We start from the raw sequence: 6,614 nt of genomic DNA on the forward strand, positions 1-6,614 counted from the left end.
GGCAGTAACTCGGGTTTATCCATGGTATGTCAGTTTTCTTATACGCAAATGCCTTTGCATACTTTCTCAAAATACACAACACCATCTCCCTCTCCTCAGGTTTGAGATGAGCGGAAATAATGACCGGTAAGCGCTTTATTTCATCTATGTAGGCATACATTAAGTGCGCTGGCAACTCTTTCAACTCAAGAACGGGCGGCTCCTCCAAAGAAGGCTTCAGCTTCTTTACTCTTGACCTTTCAAGATCGACAAAACCATCAGTCTTTTCATCATTAAAATCAGTAGCTAATAAGTGCTCTAGCTGCTCCAACACTTGTTCATTGGACAAATTATCCTCATTTTCTTGCATTGCCACTTGCCAAAGATCATCAATCATCATTTCCTGCAGTTGAGACTCCACAATATCATCAATAAAATCAATCGATCACATAGTACCATCGTGCTCATATGTGTATCTTAAGGATTTAGTCAAATCAAACGTAATGCTCTCATCATCTACCCTAAGTTCCAGCTTTCCGCTACTAACATCTATCAAAGCTCTAGATGTAGCTAAAAAAGGTCTACCTAGGATCAATGGAACATCACTCTCACCATTCATATCCATGACAACAAAATCCACAGGAAATATAAATTTGTGAACTTTAACTAGCACATCCTTTATAATCCCTTTCAGGTACTTAACAGTTCTATCTGCTAGTTATATACTCATCCTAGTAGGAGTTAGCTTAGAAGTGCTTAATCCTAACTCCTCAAACAATGAGCTAGGCATCAAATTGATGCTAGCTCCCAAATCAGCTAATGCCAGCAATTTCAATTTATCCCCAATCAAATAAGGTATGGTAAAACTCCCTAGGTCACATCGTTTGACTGGAATCTTGCTCTGAAACACTACTAAGCATTCTGCATTCAAGGTCACCAATCCCAAATCCTCTAACTTCCTATTGTTGCTTAGAATCTCCTTTAAAAACTTCGCATACTTTGCCATCTGCAAAATAGCTTCAACAAAAGGCAAGTTAATCTGCAATTGTTTAAAAAGATCTAAAAACTTACCAAATTGCTGATCAACTTTATCCAGTTTGAGTTTTATAGGACATGGAATGGGAGGTTGGTATGGCCTCAAGGGGATCTTCTTCGAATCCTCCTTCTCTTCAAATGCTTCCTTTCCTTCTTCCTCAAGCTTGTCTTCCTTTTTCGACTCATCCACCTGCATATCAGAATCATCATTAGTAAAAGGCATAGATGGACTAGGAAGTTCCTTACCTGATCTCAAAGTAATTGCTTTGGCATGCTTACTTAGATTAGACTCTGTGTTACTTGGAAGCGTGCCCGGCTGCCTCTCAGCCATCGTCCTAGAAAACTGCCCAATTTGAGTTTCCAAGTTCTAAATTGAACCTTGTTGATTCTGAATGGCAGTGTCCGTTTGTTGAAATTTGTTCTCTGAAGTTGCAATGAACTTCGTCATCAACTCTTCCAAGCTAGGCTTCTTCTCTTGACTACCTCCTAGTTGATGGGGAACAGAATGCATAGGTTGCTGCTGATGCAACCTCTGATATCCTGATGGACCTTGGTTATTGGAATTCCTCCATCCAAAATTAGGATGATTCCTCCACCCTAGGTTGTATATACTACTGTAGGGATCATTCTGCTGCCTACCTACATAATCAACATGCTCAACGTTAGAAACATTAGTAGGCATAGAAGATGCAAACATACCTCCTGCATTACAATTGGTGATGTAATGCGGTCCACCACAAAATTCACATCCGGGCTGAGCTGCTTGGACCGGCATCTGAAGTTGTTCTATCTTTTTAGAAAGTAGCTCTACTTGTGCCGCCAAGGCTGCTGTAGGATCTGCCTCAGCTCGATATACAGCGGGCTTTGGACCTCTAGCCCGTGGAGTTTGCCACTAATAAGTGTTGGTGGCCATCTCTTCTATCAAATCCTGGGCTTGCTCATGTGTTTTGCTATTGATAGCTCCCCTTGCAGCTGCATCTACCATTTGTCTAGTGGCCGTATTCATGCCACTATAGAATGTCTACACTTGCATCCAGAGAGGAAGACCATAGTGTGGGCAATACCTTAACAAGTCCTTGAAGCGCTCCCAAGCTTCGTACATTGATTCTCTTTCACCCTACACAAAGGAAGATATGTTATTTCGCATTTGAGCAGTCTTAGCAAGAGGAAAATACTTATTCAAAAATTTTTCAACCAAAAAAGTCCAGGTAGTGATCGTTTTCGGTGGCAAGGATTGCAGCCATCTTTTTGCTCTATCCCTCAAAGAAAAAGGAAACAGCCTCAACCGTATTGCATCATTGGTTATTCCATTGATCTTAAAGGTATCATATATCTCCAAGAAGTTGGCGATATGCTTGTTCGGATCTTCGCTCGCCAATCCTCCAAAATGCACCATATTCTGGATCATCTGGATCACATTCGGCTTTATTTTAAAATTATTGGCCGCCATGGGAGGCCTCACTATCCCAGTTTGCGTCCCTGCTAGAGAGGGCCTAGTAAACTCGTATATGGTCCTATCATTATCACCTACATTTGCATTATGGTTCTCCATCTCACTAGGTCCAAGAACAGGAATCTTTGCTCCAATCTCCTCCTTTACTATCTACAAACACCTCCGTAGCAATCTAAGAGAGCGCTCGGGTTGAGGTAAAGGCTCTGTAAGATCAAGATTAGCGCTCCTGGTCATAAACTACCTGAGCACAACAAAGAACAACAACACCAACAAATAAAATAAGAATAAAAACTATACACAGAAAACAAACTATAAACAAAAAGAGAAATGACTAGACTAACAAATATCAAAATTTCAATTTAGTTCACAGAAAACTGTTTCCCCGGCAATGGCGCCAAAAACTTGATGGTTGCTAAGTCAAGCAAGACTACGACCTAAGGCAGCGACCTCTCGGTGGAGTATAGCTAACGGCGAGTACCAAGTGTCGTATTCCCCAAAGAACACCTAAACCTACTCAATCTTCTCTGTTATCTAATCTTAAAAATGGCGTTGATGAATAATTCCTAAATTAACTAATAACTAGTCTAATTGTTGTCTAACTACGGCTACTAGGGAAGGATTAATTCAAGTAAAGGAATAACCCCTTGGGAATTCTTGTCTCTAGGGATTGGAAACTAAAGATGGAATTGATTGATTGAATTCAATTTTCGTGGGAAAATCTCTACACAATTAATGCCTTTCTCAAGGACACTAACATCTTAACTTAGATTAATTAGGTTGAAATCTCTTCCAAACTCTAATTATCCAAATTAGCATTATGTACCATTTAACACTATTGAGAGTTGTTAATTCTCAATCCGATAGAACGAACACCCTATCTCTAGGCGAATTCTATTCTAGGTTGCAAAGGACAATTCAAATCTAAACATCTTTCTCAAGAACATTCAAATTTCAAAAATCATTCAACAAGATATGAAGAACAAATCAATAAGCATTTCAATTGCAAACCAATATTGACAATAAATACATTCAATTCAAAAGTTAAGTACAAAAAATCCCTAGATAAAGAACCCCAATGGGTTAACAAGTTTAGCTAATCATGTTCATTATCAAAACCCACAAGATTTTAATTACAAAAATGACTAAAAGTAGAGAAACCCGAATACACCCTTGGATGAGAGTAAATAGCTCCAATTCCTCTTGCCCAATCTTGGATCGATTCTTATTCCTCTTACTCGGATTGAAACCAATCAACAATCCTCGCCAATCTTCAATCTTCGAAGAGAATCCAATTGAAACCTTGGTCCAAGTCTCCTTTTTCCTTAGTTCCAGCTCAAAAAACCCTTAGAGAGGGAAAAAATGAGTTTGAGATGTCCTAACCCTACTTGGATAGCATTTTCCTCTTTCATTTCTTTTAAATTAATTTGTCCAGCTGCCGCAAACATGGCCGTGTTGATGCCTGTGTTAGGAACACGGCCTGGTATTGGTGGGCGTGTTGGGATCACGGCCTCGTGCTGATGGCCGTGTTACTCTCTATGGTCGTGCTCCTTAACGCTTCTTTTTCCTGTTGTCAAATGCACCCAACACAGCCCATTTTGGTGCCCGTGTTGGGAACACGGCAAGTGTTAAAACCAACACGACCGTGTTCAGCTTCCTCATGCGCTAACTTGACTTGTTTCGGCAACTTTGACGTCCAATTCTTCCCTTTATCATTCTTTGACTTCTTTTGGACCTAATGCACACAAATAGACGCATAGGGTGAGTGTTGGGACCAATTCACATCCAAATGTACATAAAATCAACCTTAAAAACCCCATTTAAATGTGTGTATTTTACGCACATCAATGCTGCAGTAGGTCTAGGATCACCCTTTCCCGAGAATACGACCTTGATACTTACCAGTTGTGCTAGTCTGCATCGATAGGTTCACTGCCTTAGATTTTAGCTACACAAATAGCCCATTAAGTTTTTGGCGCTGTTGCTGGGGAAATTTTTATGTGAACTAGATTGAATTTGTGTTTTTTTTGTTAATCTAGCTATTTCTATTTTCCTTGTCCTTTCAATTTTTTTATTTATTCTTTAGTATTGTATTTATTCTTGTGTTCTTCGGTTGCTTTGTATCCATTTCAGGTAGTTTATGACCAAAAGCTCTAATGCTACTACTATAGACCCTCTTGTTGAATCAGAGCGATCCCTCTATTTATTGAGGAAGCATATGCAAGAAGAAGAGGAGGCGCGGATAGAGTTTGAAGCTACTCTGAATAGACCAGCAAGGAAGGGGGATAACAATTGGGTTGCGGATGAAACCAGAACTATGTACGAGTTTGCTAGACTTTCTCTTGAGGATACACAGACGAGTATATTATGACCACCTATGGCAGCCAACAATTTTGAAATAATGCCGAATGTGATACAGATGATGCAAAATAGTGTACAATTTGGAGCTGATGAGCAAGGACCCAAATGCTCACATCGCCAACTTCTTAGATATCTGCGACACCTTCAAGATAAATGGAACAACTGATTGATAAGCATCATACTACACATGTTTTCATGCCCGACTGTTTACATTTTTATGCATGATTATCCCGTTTTATGCTAGAATCACCTGTCTTTTGTTTCCTTTCTCGTTTCAGGTCATTTTTGAAGGACACCATCAATAATCGAGGGAAATACGTGTGATTACGGACCAAAATCCATCAAATTGGGTGAGAACTAGCACCCCGAGGGTTGAGCACGGCCTGGACTCCGGTCGTGCTAAATTACCAAGAGGCTATCCCCAATTGTGCCATTTCAAGACGACAGAGCCACACGGCCTCCAAAGACGGCCTGTGGTGGCTCAAAGCACCGGCTTGGGCACGGCTTGGAAGGAGTCAAGATTCAAGATCGCTGATCTAGGTCAATCATCATGACTGGACACCACTGTTTGAATCATCACACCTAGACCGCCATGCCGAATCAACTATATAGGCAATTTTGAGTTCTTTTAGAGAGGAGACGATTTTTGGACTCAATTCCAAGACACACACTTAATCAATTGTTTTCCTATACCTCAATTGTAGACCTTGAGAGAAATGACATATCTTCTTTTGTGCTGTTTGATGATGAAAGCATGTACGATGCATGGGAGAGGTTTAAGGATCTTTTGAGATGCTGCCCACATCACGGATTGCCAGTGTGGATGCAGGTTCTGACCTTCTACAATGGGTTGAACCTTGCAACGAGGCGATGGTGGATGCTGCAGTGGGGCGCTAAACAATAAGACGCCCGGCGTGCTCGGAACTTGATAGAGGAAATGGCCATGAACAACTATCGTTGGCAATCCTCTAGGAGCCGACCAAGAAGAGCGAGTGGTCAACCAAGTGGACTCTACAGCCTTGGTACCAAGTGGAGCTTCTAGCTAAGAAGATCGACCAACTCAGATGCCGGCTCATACAAATAACGTTGGTCATGAAGTTTTGTGGTGGCCCGCATTACAAAGGTAAATCGCATCGCGGGAGGTATATTTGCTTCATCTTCTACTAGTTTTCCATCTAATTCGCTATGTCTTCCGATGTTGAACAGTTGATTATACGGGAATGCCCCAAGGCGATGAAGAACCCTTACAAACAATACATACAACCCTGGATGGCGCAATCATCCCAATTTCAGTTGGAGGAACAATAATGCCCAGGGTCCGCCAGGTTTTCAAAGACTTCATCAACAGCCACAGCAACAACCAGCTGGGCCTACACAAGCTCCTCCTCCACAAGAAAAGAAGTCAAATTTAGAGGAGCTTATGATGAAGTTTATGACGTCTACGGAAACGAGATTCCAGCAGACTGATAGTGCACTTAGGAATCAGCACGCCTCAATTCAGAACTTGGAGACTCAAATTGGCCAAATTTCTAAGATGCTTTCAGAGAGACCTCCAAGATCGCTCCCTAGCACTACAGAGTCAAACCCGAGGGAGCATTGCAAGGCTATCACCTTGCGTTCAGGTAAGAAATTGATTGGTTCTTCGCCTTTAGCTGATAAGGATAATACAATCATGCAGGTCGAGCCAGCTAAGGAAGGACCAGACCTTGAGGTGGTAGAGAATGAGAGAATGAAAGAATACAGCAAAGAGACTGCATGAGCATCAGCCCCCGGTTCCATATCCTGCAAG

The 6,614-nt window shown here is 41.4% G+C and overlaps 1 non-coding gene across 1 annotated transcript; it reads right to left on the bottom strand.

Annotated features, from left to right (window-relative positions):
* Nucleotides 1–5,528: 5,528 nt before the first annotated feature.
* LOC112534472 lies at nucleotides 5,529–5,638 on the bottom strand. The gene has a single exon (XR_003078759.1). It is a non-coding gene; the product is annotated as a small nucleolar RNA R71 (small nucleolar RNA).
* Between the last annotated feature and the right edge of the window lie 976 nt (nucleotides 5,639–6,614).

The sequence above is a fragment of the Ricinus communis genome, chromosome 2 (genome assembly GCF_019578655.1).
Source record: "Ricinus communis isolate WT05 ecotype wild-type chromosome 2, ASM1957865v1, whole genome shotgun sequence".
NCBI lineage: Eukaryota > Viridiplantae > Streptophyta > Magnoliopsida > Malpighiales > Euphorbiaceae > Ricinus > Ricinus communis.